This window comes from Brachyhypopomus gauderio, chromosome 6, assembly GCF_052324685.1.
Source record: "Brachyhypopomus gauderio isolate BG-103 chromosome 6, BGAUD_0.2, whole genome shotgun sequence".
In the NCBI taxonomy this organism is placed as follows: Eukaryota; Metazoa; Chordata; class Actinopteri; order Gymnotiformes; family Hypopomidae; genus Brachyhypopomus; species Brachyhypopomus gauderio.
In genome coordinates, this window is record NC_135216.1 from 12,826,896 (window position 1) to 12,842,962 (window position 16,067).

The 16,067-nt window shown below is 47.6% G+C and overlaps 1 protein-coding gene across 1 annotated transcript in view; it reads left to right on the forward strand.

The window, feature by feature from the left end:
- The first annotated feature begins 409 nt into the window (after window positions 1–409).
- The window catches only part of elmo1 (engulfment and cell motility 1 (ced-12 homolog, C. elegans)), a 49,565-nt gene continuing 33,907 nt past the window's right edge, over window positions 410–16,067 (forward strand). The window contains exon 1 of the mRNA XM_077007895.1: window positions 410–648. The gene's annotated coding sequence lies outside the window, so the exon portion shown is untranslated. The remainder of the gene's footprint in view (window positions 649–16,067) is intronic.

Consider the following 16,067-nt stretch of genomic DNA (forward strand, 5'->3'; position numbering starts at 1 on the left):
ACGTCCCGGGTAATCCCATACTTAAATCTGCTATGTTCAGCTACAAGTAGTAAATTTGTAAAGTAGTTAGTTTGAGGTGTATATGATGTGGTTCTTGAAGGTGGACTGCGGCCAGATCTTTTTTTTTTGGCCGGAGGGGGGTTTGGGCATGAGATTTCTGGTGTGGAGGTTGGGGGGGCCCCGGTTGGTGTCTTTGCTTGGGGCCCCCAAATACCTTGAAACGGCACTGTGTGCAGTAGTATGTGTAGTATAATTTAAAATAAAAAATAACAAACAATTGTTCTGCAGCAATCTAATACTAAACAAAGACCGTTGATGTGATGCACATTTTCTCCATAAACCCGTATACCCACAGAGTCTCAGAGCGGAGCAGCTGTTTGACCATGTCGCGCGCGGTGAGTGAATAAAGTGATGAGCTGCGCGAGCGCGGCCGTCTCGCCTCCCTCCGCTATTGTCCGGGTTTGTTGTGTTGCAATTGGTCGGTGCGGCGCGCATCGCCGTTCTGGGGAGAGGAACCAACCAGCAGACGGGGGAGGAAGGAGGAAGTGAAAACATCAGCATTATCTGTGTCGAGGAGAGAGGCGCGACGCTACTGCTACAAACTCCCAACATCAGCACTTTGGTGAAGGATCCGTCTCCTCTCTTCAGGTTAGTAACGCTCGCGCCGACACTCCGGTTCTGGCGGGTCTCGCGGCAGCGGCGCGCTCGCGGGTCCCACTGGGTCGTACTTGATTGAGTTTGTCCGTTAGAATTAATAAAGCGTGAGTTAATGGCATTTTGATGACCAGCCGGACCCGTGGAGGTTTTGTTAATATAGCGCCCGTGTAGCCGGGATGCTGCACAGCACGAGACGGGCTGGACGGGTGGATGGAACTTAAAGGGCGCGAGCGGAGCCCGGAGCGCGAGCACCCAGCGCGAGCGCTCACGTCGCCGCTCCACCGTGCACACTGTCAAACTTTTCAAAATGTATAGTTTCCTCTTCTGTGTGTGAACCTCACGGATCGTACTTTGCACTTTGTTTTAAGCGCAGGTCTCATAGCGCTTCCGTGGTAATATTGTAACATCTACGAGACGTTAAACTTTTAAAGCAGCTGTCTGTTTTAATGCGGAATTAAGCCTCGCATTTGAAGCGGATAGTTTTGCGAGCAGCATTATTCGTTTTGCACATCTTACTAAAGTGAACGGTTTGAATGAAATGGCTTGTTTGGTCTTCCGTCTTGCCTGTAGCTATGTACTGGAAGATGATAAAACTTAAGTATGTAACTATTGATCGATATTTCATAATAATCCGATGCAAGGACTATTTAAAAACAGTTGATTTATACTATATGTTGTGGTTTGGTAAGATAACGCACAGAAAGCGATGCTGTTAATGTGACAATTCAGAATTTGATGAATGTGAAAACATTAGAATAAGGTGATCGCTGATAACAACCCTCATTATTGTCTGACTTCGGATTCAATGGAATCTCCATTAAACGGGTTAATGGAGGAACGATATTAGATAAGACCTTCCTGACAGTTGGTTTCTTTCATCCTGTAGTTAAGTCATTTGTGTGGCTGGAGGCTATGGTGACGTCACGGGCCCCGTCTGTGGGCTCGTGCCCATGCCCCGCGGGCTGGGGGGAGAAAATGTCTATAATAGAGCCTGTGCCTTACAATTTTTTGTTTAAGCCTAATTAAATCAGCGACGCTATTGCCAAACGGATGGGGGTTAGTCATCGTAATAACAGTGGACAGTCACATACATATGTGGCTAATGTGTAGTGCCCTGCCACTTATTTGATGCCCATAGCTATTATTAACAAGACAGGTGATTGCAGTGAGAGGTGCAATAAATACATGCTTGTGTCACAGAGCTTGTTGGTACATTGACCATCGTTTCAAAACGTTGCATCCTTGTTTATAGGCAGCATGGAACATATGGTGCAGAAGGAGTCAGTGGGTGTCATATGTCCCTAGTCTTAACCTGGGTGTGGTTGGGGAACGCTGCTGTCTTTGCGTGTGTTGAAGGCAGCATATTGGGCTTTTCCCCCTCCTGACAGAGATGCCTAGAGTTTAGATCTACGTGAGAGCTGCTCATTTGAATAAATCTCACATGCAGGGTGTGTGTGTGAGTTACCTTACACAGCTCCTCAGTCTTTCACCTTTTTGTGCCAATTTACACGCGGTGCGGGACTGTCGGTGATTTCTCTCACTTCTGCTTTTCCACCACCGCCCCACCCCCCCTGCTCACAGCCAAACTCTTTCACTTGAATGGAGAGTTGTTGCTTTGTAGATAGTTTATCTGACAGTGAGTTCCTGCCTTCCTCCCGGTGCTGTCTTGCTCAGTATGTATCCGTTGAATTGATTCACCGCAGGTTTAGGGACATTGTTTGCTGTTATAGTTGCTTACAGGCTTTCCTTGGGCCAGCAGACATTGCACTATCACGTAGCAGGTAGATCGACATACTTCACTGTTTCATTCTCAGGGTTAAATGAATTTGCCTCCCGGGTTTAGATAAATGTTGCCATGCGTGTAATTGCTGCCTCTAGTCTTAGATTAATTACAGAAGAAGATGCATGCAAATGGATGGGTTGAAATCAAAGCGGCAAGATCTCCAAGTTGGTGAGGAGCTTTGCTAACACTAGGCTGTAGGTGTATGTGTCTCAGCCCCTTTAGTTATGTAGCACATTTGCTTCTGATGATAATTAATGAACTGAACTGCAACGAGAATAAAACCAGGCCACCATAAAGCTCCAGTTAAGTTCACTTTGCTTTGATATTACTTTGAAAAAGCCTCATTTCAACTATTAAGCTAATCAGTCCTTTTCTTCTGGGTGACTCTCTTCCTTTATTATTGTCTCGGACCGAAGGTAATTTGGATTCTTGTGTCACTGCAGTGTGTTCTGAGCCGGGCACCTGTGTGGTCAGGAACAGGGCAGCATGGTGCCATGCACTGTGTGCCTGGGAGGGTGCTGCCCTGGCACGGGTTCCTGTCTCTGCCTGGGCACAGAGGGGCTTTGTGTGGCGAGGGGCTGCAGAGCAGGGCCTGTGTTCACTGCAGCTGCACGCTACGGCTTCATGCAGCTGGGCATCGCCTGCCTCGGCCAATCAAAAAGCCTGCCTCTCTGATAGCTGTCAGATAGAGTCCCCTGGCTTAGCCCCCCGGGCCAGATCAGGCTGTGTCCCTGTGGTGAGCTGGTCTCTCTCTCTCTCTCTCTCTCTCTCTCTCTCTCTCTCTCTCTCTCTCTCTCTCTCTCTCTCTCTCTCTCTCTGATCTCTCTATTTCGCCCCCTCTCCCATTCTGGATCACCATTAGACGCGCATGGAGACTCTGGGGTGATGGCGCCAATGAATTTGGGTGCCCAAATGCAAATGTGTGTAAATCTAGTTGTGATCCTCATATCACGCCGTGGATAATATGGCTTTAAAGGTCAGCTCTGATGACTCGAGTCTTGATCCAGTTTGCTCGGGCTTTCTATTAAACTCAGATTTACTGTGTATGTTCTGGGCCTTGCCAGGTACTTTGGATTTATTGTGTTTTGTGGCACTAATTCACCGCATTTCTGCCTGTAGGAGCATTTCTGCGTGCTGTACAATATCGCATGAAGTTTCATGTAGGCCTGCGCTAAGAGAGGGCGAAGGAAGTGAGGGAGGGAACAAAAGAACTGAAGCTGTTCACTAAGTAGACAGCACAGAGGCACAGAGGGGAACTGGGGAGCTGAAGTGGAAGGTCTTGGCAGTGTTGGTAGCACTGCTCTTTAGTTTGACTCCCAAGGAAACTTTTCACTTTGCGTCTCCAGGTCTGTCTGTCTTGGCTTCTGCCGGATTTCACAGTGTCTGGTTGTTTGTTCCAAAAGTCCGAAATTGCCCATTTTTTGTAACTCTTTCCTGTTAATGATCTGACAGCCATTAGATCTCATTATCATGGACTGTACTAGAAATGTTTCTGCTGGGTGTGCCTTCTTTTTCAGACTCTATCCGGTTCTTGATCAGGGCTGAAAATTGTTAATTAGTTTGTTTTTCCACAGAGCCCTACTGTGTGTGTGTGTGTGTGTGTGTGTGTGTGTGTGTGTGTTAGAGATCAGTGTGGTGTCTGCAGCAGTATGAATAGCCCTGGCTCCATTACATAGTCTCTGCAGCACACTGACCTTGGCTTACAATTCCTAGGGCTAGAGAGGAGTGAGTTACAGATATGCTGAAATATGCTAAAGATATTTGACTGACCATTGGGATGCATGTCACAGACTATCCAGTCCATTTTCAATAAGAAATAAAGAAAAAAAAACCCAGTGGCAACAGTTGTTGCTGCAGTTCTCCGTACAATTAGCCTGAATTTCTCGATATTCGTAGGGCAGCAATCGTGTTTTTCAGCAAGGCCTGTGAAGTGTGATGGTAGATGACTGGTGGTGGGGCTTGTAGACGTTTGGGTGTTTATGCAAGTGCGTTGGTTTACGCGCTGTGGTGAAAGACCACAAGACCTGAGCATTGTTTGTTTCGTGGTGACGTAATGTTTAAATTCCCTTTTGTTTCTCTGCTGAGTATGCGTCTCTCACGGTCTCCCGTCGTACGCCAGCAGTGATCCAGAGATGGAGTTAACCAATGAGCCCACTGATTCGGTCGGGATCTAGATCGCTGAAGCTACTGGATCACCATTCGTTCTGCATGCGGAGTTCATCATCTTCCTTCTGCCACTGTCAGCACGAGCCCGATTCTGCACACGGTGCTGGCGCTGGTGTTACACAGCATTGTGAGCGTCGTAGGGTGGCGTCCTGCATGTGACAGCCGTGCAGGGGCAGGCTTAACACACCCAGCACGTTGCCTGTCCGGGTTGTGCGTTGTCTGTAGGTTGTCCGGGTTCTCCGACGCCAGCGTGGCCCCTGATCGCTGTGCCAGGCCTGCAGGGAACACGTACACATCTGCTGCCCCTTGGCAACCTGCTCCTGTCTGCCAGGCCCGAAACCGGGCGAGACGAGCTCAAACAGACTGTTTGTTTTTTTCTACAGTGTTTTTGTTTGTTTCGTCGTTTACTTTCCCCCCCGAGTGAGCTGCTGGAATGCCCTCATTTCACGTCTGCTCCAGACATGTTTGTCCAGATCTACAGCTTCGGCTGGAATGTGTTTCCCCGTGCATGTATTTCTCTTTCCTGCCGTCCTGATTGGTCGTTTGAGCGTATCTGCGTCTCTCTGCCTGGTCTCCGGCGCCATGCCAGACTGGGCATCAGTCTCCCAGCCACCTGCCGTGAACCCGCCAGACGCCGAGAAGCACCCCCCCACACCACTGTCTGCAAACAAGCAGCGGCCGTCTGCTTTCACCGGCCTGCCCCAGGCCAAGCAGGGACGCTCTGTCTTTCACGGCTGTGTGGAAGTCCGACCGGTCTGGACACGCCTCTTCCCAGTCAGGGGGCCAGACAGCACAGCGAAGCCGCTGCTTACAAAAAACGAAACGCCCAGACAATAGCGGAAATAAAAAAGAAAGAATGGAGAAAAAAGGTGCGCACATCTGTCCTGGCGGTGCAGGATGTGTGTGAGAGCAGGTCAGGTAAACCTCTTCCTGTCACCACCTCCTCTGCTCCTCCCTGCGTTTCTCCTATGGCCCGTGTTCAGTATTTCCACCACTGGGTATCGTTTTCGTTCTCCTCCCTCGGAGTGCCATGCAAGAGCACAAGGGTATCGGGGTGGGTTACAGAACAGCTTTCTTTATGAAAGATGTAGTTTATTATTAGCTGTAATTCGAACAGTTAGGCAATCGGAGACTGCAGACTTAAAAGGCATTTTTTGATGATCTGAAGCGCGTGTTTTTTCTACTGACTTTTGGTTGGACGTGTTTTTCCTGCCTTGCTAAAAAAAGGTACAGGCCACAGTGAACCCATGAAAGAGCAGAAACCGATGGCATTTGTAGGTCACCACGCCTATGCTCGCAGCCCAAAATAGACGTACATCATCCGAGCTTACATGCCAAATGAAAGAGGTCCCCTCTGCAATGTAAACTGTTTCTGCTATAAAAATATACCCCGTCCCACAGCAAACCTCAATGAATGGGTTAGTGCTTGAGCACAGGAGAGATGAAAAGCGCTTGCGTGTGTGTGTGTGTGTGTGTGTGGGCACATCCAAACAGCAGCCTGGCATCGTGCAGCCTTTTCTGCGTAGTGTCCCTGCTGGCAGCATCGTGTCCCCCCCCCCCCCCACCCCCCCCCCCCCCCCCCCCCTCAGGGCGCCTCTTCTGCAGGTCCAGCCAGCCAAGCCTGCAGCCCCTGGGGCCTCGCCAAGCCCTGGGGGAGAGAGGGGGTGGGGCTGGATACAGCTCAGGCAAGGGAGCAGCAGGGGGCAGCTGGCTGTGTGTGTGTGTGTGTGTGTGTGTGGTGTGTGTGTGTGTGTGTGGTGTGTGTGTGTGTGTGTGTGTGGGGTGTCTGTGAGGTGTCTGGTGTCTGTGTGTGTGTGTCTGTATGGTGTCTGTGAGTGTCTGGTGTCCCGTGAGTGACTGTATGGTGTCTGAGTGTCTGGTGTCTGTGAGTGTCTGGTGTCTGTGAGTGTCTGGTGTCTGTGAGTGACTGTATGGTGTCTGTGAGTGTCTGGTGTCCTGTGAGTGACTTTGTGGTATGTTAGCATCTGTGTGGTGTCTGTGAGTGTCTGGTGTCTGTATGGTGTCTGTATGGTGTCTGTATGGTGTCTGTGAGTGTCTGGTGTCTGTATGGTGTCTGTGTGTGTCTGTGTGTGTGTGTCTGTATGGTGTCTGGTGTCTGTGAGTGACTGTATGGTGTCTGGGAGTGTCTGGTGTCTGTGAGTGACTGTGGTATGTTTGCATCTGTATGGTGTCTGTGAGTGTGTGGTGTCTGTGAGTGACTTTGTGGTATGTTAGCGTCTGTGTGGTGTCTGTGAGTGTGTGGTGTCTGTTGAGTGACTTTGTGGTATTGTTAGCATCTGTGTGGTGTCTGTGAGTGTCTGGTGTCTGTATGGTGTGTGTGTGTCTGTATGGTGTCTGTGAGTGTCTGGTGTCTGTATGGTGTCTGTATGGTGTCCTGGTGTGATGTCTGTGGTGTGTGTGTCTGTATGGTTGTCTGGTGTCTGTGAGTGACTGTATGGTGTCTGTGAGTGTCTGGTGTCTGTGAGTGACTTTGTGGTATGTTAGCATCTGTATGGTGTCTGTGAGTGTGTGGTTGTCTGTGAGTGTCTTTGTGGTATGTTAGCGTCTGTGTGGTGTCCGTTGAGTGTCAGTGTGGTGTCCGTGAGTGTCAGTGTGGTGTCCGGTGAGTGTCAGTGTGGTGTCCGTGAGTGTCAGTGTGGTGTCCGTGCGTGTCTGTGTGGTGTCCGTGCGTGTCTGTGTGGTGTCCGTGAGTGTCAGTGTGGTGTCCGTGAGTGTCAGTTGTGGTGTCCGTTGAGTGTCTGTGTGGTGTCCGTGAGTGTCAGTGTGGTGTCCGTGAGTGTCAGTGTGGTGTCCGTGAGTGTCAGTGTGGTGTCCGTGCGTGTGTATGTGGTGTTCAAATCACAGTGTCGTCTTTGTTATCCTTCCCCGTGCCTCTCACACAGTGAATCATTTAAGAGTGTAGCCAGTGAGAGGCCGTGTGCCTCACTGCTCTGACTATCCCCACAGTGCTTAATTTCCTCAGGGTCTTGTGCTGTTCATCCTGAGGGGAAGGGAGTTTTGAAGGTCAAGCACGCCATGTATTGCAGCCCTGGGTCAGTCCAGGAATCACGTATAGATATAGTGAACTCTGGAGCTCCTCAGCGAAATCAAAACATATCTGATATGTGCTTGTGACGTAGCACTGCTAGTTTTCGTCTGCCTGCTGTGTGCTTGCGATGAGGGTTATGTACTTAGGGGGAGTGTTACAAAGGCTATTGTTGCAACTTTGTTGAAAATTAAACCACGCGGGGTGCCTTAGAAGTTCAACCTTTTCACTCTGAGAGAGAGAGAGAGAGATGCAGAGAGAGAGAGAGAGAGAGAGAGAGTGTTGTGTGTGTGTGAGTGAGTGCGCGCTTGCGCATTGTAGGGGAGGATGTTTATTTCTGTTGCTCTCAGGAATAGTTTCCACAGACAGTGGAAATTAAGATAGAAAACAAGTGTAGATGGTCTGTGTTCCATTTCTGTCAGGCCCACTGCTAAAGCGCTAAGTTTATCTAGAGGGCTCGAGGCTTCAGGGTGCTCGTTTGGGAAAAAAATACTTTCTGTGCCCGACTTCCACTGTTCAAATGGATATTGAACCATTTTTCTTGAAGTAGGACATTTAAAAATAGCAACAAATCAATCATAAAACCTTCCAGCCTCTTGCAGGTCTCAATCTAGGCTAGCAAAACCCATCAGGGGTTTTCTCCTGTATGCAGTGCTGATAAACTTCACTCATAGACCTTAAAGGGAAAAATATTTAAAATATTAAAAATATTTAATGTGTGTATGTGTGTATATGTGCGTATATGTTTATATGTGTATATGTATATTTTTTTGCTAGTTGTTTTTAGTTTATTTTTCACTTGTGTGTCCTGCTGCTGTGGTTGTATCCAGTTCACAGTGGAGCTGATCTTTCTCTTCACTTCTGTCAGCAGTCAGGAGAGACATGTTGGACCATCATCTTCCTCAGTGTCTGGCCACTGTGCAGCGTAGTTACTGGGAAGACTGTATTCGGTGTTTAAGAATGTGAAGGTAGCGTACCATAGGTACCATAATCATTTCTAGGGCTCTGACATGCAGGGGATTTGTTTTGTCAGATTAATTAGTTTTTTTTCCCCTTCGAGGCAGACATAATTTCACAGGAGAGAGAATGGGGAGAAACGTACAACACAAAATGATTTCCAGGTTCGTAGTTGGCAGACTGCAGCATCACAGCGATAAATAAAGTATGTGACCTAATTTACAGTAGTCCACAGCCACAGTGTCTGATCCCCCACTGCACATGTCAAGCTTGCGTGCCTGAAAGGCCGTCCAGCTCCCAGGCGTTTGTCGTGTGAAGAGGTCTGGGGCAGGAGGCCAGTTCTGCTGCCCTGCTGACACTCGCCGGTAATCTTTTAAATGAGTGACCACCATACTGGAGTTGCATGTGGGGATGTAGGTCGTCTGTAGTAGAGGCTGTCTAGGGTGCCGACCCACTCCCTCTCCCTCTCCCCCTCCCACACCGTGTGCAGCGGCAGGCCGGGCGTGTGCTATGGCAGGACAGACAGAACGGGGAGTAAAAGCTTGGAATTGAGGAAGTGTGGAAGTTGTTTATATCTTTTTGCAGAAGGGTGCAGAGAGATTACTCTTATTTCAAGCTTGTGGGATTTCCTCTCTAGTGATGGAGACAAAACTCTGGCTTCATATCTGTTCTGTTGCTCTACCACACACACACACACACACACACACACACACACACACACACAGTCTGCTCTCCTCAGTTGCTGCAGGGCGCTAGTACCCTCACACGGCACTCTCCCTTTCACCTTGAGTGTGATGAGACTCCCTCATGGCTCACATTATCTGTTTACTGATCTTCCCACCCAAAACAAAAACACCTGCCAGTCATGTGCATGTAGTGGCTTGTAACAGGCTTGTTACAAGTGTGTGTCGTGTGTTTGTGTGTGTGTGTCTAGCTTGGTTGGAAAGGTGTGCAGAGTGGGACACCCCCCCCCCCCCCCATCTCAACAGAGCTAGAAATGTAATGTGTATTTTTGTTTTCCATTTGAGGAAATGTACTTTTCTACTTCTGTTTTCCATTTGCCTATGTTATTTTGATGAAGGCGAACCTGACATCTTTTCATTTCAGCTTTACTTTTAAGCTGAACCCATAAGATGTTTTCTATGAGGTGTTGGATCTAGTTGGTTTGCTGCGTGTATGTTGTGGACTCTTAACGCATCATTCTTCACCCTTCATTTCATTGCTTGTCATCCAACTTGGTTGGTTTTGCTATCTTGCAGTGACTTTAATAAGAAATGGGGCCTGTGAGGTTAAACAGCGATTCATGATCACGACTTCTTTTGCCGCGATTACCTAATATTTAGTGCATTTTTGGGGCGTGTTCTGTTTCGTAACGCATGTATCTGAGCCGATCGGTGCTTTTTATAGAGCTGAATATTTCTGAAAGAACAGTTTGGTGTTTTTGTTCTGCCCGGCGCTGCCCACTTCAACCCACTCCACATTAAGCACCGCTGGGGGTAGCACTGCTTTGGAGCAGCACATTCAGGTCTGCTTACATGATCCACTCGCCAAGCTTTGAAGCACTAAAGACAAGTTTTCTTGGCCTGTGCCTGGAGAGATTCCCTCCTCCTCTTCCTCCTCCTCCTCCTCCTCAGACCACCACTGCGTGGACAATGAAAGTTTTCCACCCGCCGTCCCCAAATGACGCCGTTCATCAGGATCGTGTAGAGATGACCTGAGCGAGCCTCCCACGCAGCCGAAGGTCAACGTGAATGACCTCACCCCGGCGGGGGTCGGCCTCGCCGTGTCAACATGGAGGCTCTTGCTTAAGGACAAACACACTGTAGCGTCTGTAAAAGCTGCGTTGCTGGAATGATGAGTTTTCCAAGATCCAGACTGTGCTGGTTGGAGTTTGAACTCAGCTATGACAATTACCCATTTCACTGAGCCAAGAGCCGTGTTAGCTGGAGTCAGCCATTGTGGCAGACGGAAGACATTTCTAGGGTTTTCCTTGTCCCATTACATAGATATAATTAAGTGGAGGAGATGGCCATGATCTGACAGGGATTGATTTAAGAGCGCTGAATGTCAGTTCAGTCAGGCTGGGAGAGAGTCTTCTTTCTTACTGTAGGCTAAATGCTGTATGGTGTACTACACTGCCACACATGCTCTCCTGATTATTGATAATGCACTAGTAGAACATATAAAACAACACTGTTACATAACCGACATAATGATAAGCTCTGTATATTTCCTGGTCTTATGAATCTGGAGTCTTGGCCAGTTCTGTTTTCTTGCCTGCGAGGAACAGGCAATGGGTCCTTTCTCTTTCTTTCTGACGGCCAGAGTGCATCATCTGATCTGCCCCCTGCCTGCAGTCGTTGTGTGCCGGGGCGTGGCCGGGCAGGGCAGCGTCTGTGCCTGCTAGGGGGCTGGGCCCGTGAGCAGAAGGTCACGCGGTCAGGGATGCTCCCGAGCTCACGCGGCCTCCATCAAACACACCCCCACCGCAGAAGGAGCTTTCCGTGGCGCTGAGCCGTTAGCTTGTTTAGCCTTTGATCCTGACAGCTGCTCGCATCCCTTATAAAACAAACATTTTGCTCTCTATGCCCAGAATTCTAACCACAGCATTAAAATGATGGCTCAGATTTATCTTCAAGTCTTTTGTTTGTTTGGGTGGAGGGGGGTTTAGTAAGCCTCTTTATACACAGTTTCTGGAATATTCCGAGTGGTAAAGTGCAGCTTTGAGTTTTGCGGCCATTCCTACTCTTCCCTCTCTCCCCTTAACTAGGATAATGTTACAGCGAGGCAACCTGCTATTGAGAACACAAAAGGTTTTAGAAAAAGCTGGGGTTGTTTTTTCCTAGTTTAAGAGCTGATAAAGTATAGCCAGTGGCAACTGCACGCTGCAGCTCTATGACACAAGACTGTCAGCATGTACTGTGTTTACCAGAGCACCATGTTGGGAGCCTTCATCTAAATGAAAGGGGCTAAAATAGGTGTCACCTTTCTAATGAGGGTTCTGCTAACCTCTCCCTGATTAGCTGGACAAAACATAACCCTGTATTTCTGATTTCGTTCAGCCATGGACACATAATGAAGTCTTGCGAAAAGACTTCTTAAGAATTTAAACAGACATTCTAGTGTAAGAATCTTTTATTAGAAGATGTTTCAGCTTTTTTTTCCCCCCCACATAGACTTCTATCTACTTTAACCCTTAATTGACTGAATCTCCATGTGTGGCCTTGGCTAGGTGCTGGGTTGGGGGTGGCCCATGGTGGGTGAGTGGGTGATGGGGTATACAGCCTCGTCATGCCTGCCTCAGGCAGTCCACAGAGGGGAGGAGGAGGCGTGGTGAGCTGAGGGAAAGAGAGCCGTGAGCGGCTAATTGGAACACAGAGCATCACGCTTGCATCTCCGAGGAGACAGCTGGCTCTTTACTGCACAGGGAGGCGGGGTTAGCTGCTTCTGGGCCAGCCGTGTATGCTTGCCTAGTTTAAACTATGGGACTATGGGTGTGTGGAGTTTAACCTTCAGTGAGGAATTTCTCAGGTAGCTATAACATGGTTATTGGGTCACTTAGGTTGATGTAGGGGGGAAAGATGAATTTGTCACAGTGTGTTTTCTTCAAAGAGTCTGGTCTCACAGACGTAATGGGCTGTGATGCACCATACTGTGCGTGAATCATTCACAAGTTTGCTGCAGTCATTCAGCCAAACTGCTAGAGATTACCAGAGAAGAGGGATTGCTATCAAGATCACGTTTTTCATCATTTTCATTTCATTTTAGTTCATTTTGTTTAGAAATATTTTATAGATGCACACATTTCTGCCTCTTCTCTCGCTCTCTCTCTCTCTCTCTCTCTCTCTCTCTCTCTCTCTCTCTCTCTTCAGTGTCCTTGACTACCTTGACCACGGTCTTGTCACACTCCATGTGTCATTTTACAGGTCATTCCCCATCCAGTGCCTGAAGCCAGCATAGGTTTTTTCTCTCTCTCTCTCTCTCTCTCTCTCTCTCCTCTCTCTCTCTCTCTCTCTCTCTCTCTCTCTCTCTCTCTCTCCCTATATCCAGAGGGAGTTAGACCAGCTCGCCCTTCCTGGAAGAGAGCTCTCCTCCAGTGTGGGGACCGATTGCCCAGTTGGGCCCCAGGAGCCTGAGCTCCCCTTCTCCCCGTGCTGTCTGCCTCCTACCGACAGCAGCCAAATAAAGCGTCATTGCGCTCCACTTTTAACAGTGTGGAGTAAGTGACAGTGGAGGCTCATGTGCTCCACACCCCTCCCCATCCTTCCCCTCTTCAACACTAAAGAACAGATGCTCTTGTTGCCTCGGTAATAAGGGGAGTGGTCATGCTCCTCTAAAGGTCGTGAAAGAGTGAGAGGATGTGAGAAATTAAAGAATCTAGCATACCGTAATCACCCGCTCTTGTTCAGGGTGCATGCGTTTTTTTGTTTTTTGGGGATTTTTTTGCCCCTGTGGTAATTAGCACACTGTGAATGTGCTGTGTGGTAGTCTGAGGGTGCAGTTCAGTGCTTCTGGAGATGTTTGCTCTCTCGGCACGCTGAGACGCAGAACATCCCCCCAGCCACCCACTCTGAGCTGCTGCCGGTTTCACGTAGTCTCCCACTTACCTCCAGTTATAGAAGAGGTAAGCAGTCGTGTCCTTTGGCTTGTCAGAAATGTTTTGAGCTCATTAGTGTGTATGAATTGCGAGATGATTTTCTGTGATTTGATATGTTTTGTGAACTATGTTTTTAAACTTTAGGAAGAGGCACAGAAAATTCTGCACGTTTATCAGGTTGAAGGGTTTGTGTTCAAAATATTGATGAAGCTATTTTGAATAAATATCTTGGTAATGTGCAAATCAACACAGCCACGGCTACATTTATATTTCTGAGTCTCCTTTTAACCAGGGCATACAGGAAGTGTTCATTCCTCTCTCTAATAACCATGAGGATGGGTGTTAAATGGGTGTAAGGTATATGGATGCGTCACCAACAGCAAAAAGCGTCATATTTGTGAGATGGTATTCATGATATTAAAACGGCCTAATTGCACATGCTGGTAGCATATGTATTACATCGCATTTTGCTCTGGAGGTCATCTGCACAAGATCAACTCGAGAAAACAAAACATAAACAGTCCGATTTTATCGCAGCTGCTATTGTTTCCACTTCTGTTGCTCTCGTCCTGTTGATGTAACGACGACAGTGATGAGCGCGTGAGTACAGGCAATGCGTCACGTGACTGTTCGCGTGCTAGGCGCGTGGTGACGAATCGAACTCAAATCCGATCTATGACTATACATGAAAATGACTAAAATATCATTTTAAAAGATTTTAAGTGTGAACATAGACCTGAAAAAAATCGTGTCTGACTCACTTTAGGCTGGTAATATGAATGTAGCCCATCACTGCACAGAGAAGTGCACTTAAATTACGTAGATATTTCTAGTTCCCAAACTTCAATGTATATTAGCATTTATTTTTAAGACTGATTAAATATTGTCGTTTATAATAGCAGTAAAATAAATCGCCTCAATGGTGTAAACACTTTGCTGTTAAGTTTAGAATGTTAAAAGATTAAGTAAAATAATCCTAGACCAGTCTATACCTCAATCTGCATTTACATTTATAAAACACCTATAAATATTACATTTCTAATATTCACTAGAACCTTCTTCATCAGGGTGAAGCTATGGTGATGCTCGTATTGTGAAGCATTTCATATGAACTAATACATGTTTCTGTCCACCAGACAAAGAATGGCTATGTGTGTGACAAACTAGAAACATTTTTTTTTGTTTTGTAATCTTTTGCTAAAGTGACTCCACCTTTTGTTTCCATTGAATTCAGACACTTTAATGCTTTAATGTGAATTTAAATGACAATGTTTACATGTCTATGTGTACATTCTCATTATAGCATATCCACATGCGTGCTGTATTTCCCTTGGTCCCTGAGCTGCTTCTGTTCAGTCTTGGCTTTGAATTTTACCGCTTTCGTACAAGGCGCCGTGCGGTTTCCTCTTCTTCTGAAGAACGCCTACTTCCTCCTTCTCTTCTCCTCTCCTACTCTGTCTTGCTCTGCCTCTATCTGCTTGGGCAAGAGTTCTGGACAAACCAATCTGTCTAGCTAGAGCTTGTTCACAGTTTGGCCCAAGAGGCCATCGTGCCTTGTGGAGGTTGTACATCTGAGGAAAAGCTGCATCCTGTGAGGGCCGGAGTTAATCGGCTTACAGTAGAAGGAGTGTGTGGTTGGACCAGCCGTTCGGCGAGGACATTTCCGGGTGAGTTCCTTTTCAGACCAGCAGTCGAGGCTTTGGGGTACATGAGGCTCTAGGGTGTTGTCTCGAGCTGCAGGAGCATCTCTGTCCTTCATGTGCTGCTGGACTCCCCCTGACTTCATACTAGACTTCTGGTCTTCAAAGTGGGTTTGTGTGATTGCAGGCAGGTATAATGTGTGGCATTGCTTTGGAACATTTGTATCTTTTTGAAACCCAAGAATTAAGAGCCAAGAATTAAGAAGCTGTCTCGTTTCACCTAATTTCTAGTGAAGTCTGTTTGAACGTTTCAGTGCATCAACACGGCGCACTTTGTCTTAGACTTTCACCCATACCCCCAACCCCCAGACGACGCGCAACCCCCCAGAGTGTATTATGTGGAGGCCATTGCAGTATACTTGCTGCTAAATTTCAGCTGATGTGGATTCTGTACAGATGGCGTTACTTCAGTTGGGCTGAGCCAACCGCAGTGGTCCGGGGCTCTGAGCATACGAGCGGGTGGTGGACGAGGCTCAAGTGAAAATCGCTGTTTTGCTACACGACAGATTAAGAGCTTTGGTGGAGTCACTTGACAGGATATCCTGGTTACTAAATGAGAAGGAGGAAGGCATGTTATTGAGGCAGAACTGGTCGCCATGACCCCCTTACAAGCCTGCCCTGCTCCTGTTTTACGTGTAGATAACTTGTCTTTAATGAACAAGTAGACTTGGGTATTCTTTCCTTAGTTTTGTGCTGGCTAACCTACTGAACTCGTAATGCATTCTGGCCTCTTTTTTTTTTTTTTTTTTTTTCCTTTTGATTGCCGAATGTCTCTCCAGTGCCTTGGGCAAATGTTCCTCTGCTGTGTATCACTCATTGTTTTGTCACACCCAGCTTAGCAGAGGGGATATGGACACAAAAGACCTCTTTTTAACCCTCGAAAAGGGGAGGCTTAAACGAGTTCCTCTCTGAAATGCTGAGGGGAGGTGTGAGGGTGGGAGTTAATGCATACGTGGATAAGGGAATAGCGGCCATGTCTTTCAGAAGTGTTCTTGTGTATCTTGTTCCCACGAGGCCTGCAGGTGGATGTGTAAGGGGGGGTGAAGCAGACAGAAATGATGGATAGATTAGTAATAACTGGTTGGCTGCGTCCTGCACCTTTTGTTCCCTCAGCAGAGATAAAGGCCTCTGGTTCTTTGTAGCGGTGCTCAGCTCTGCGCA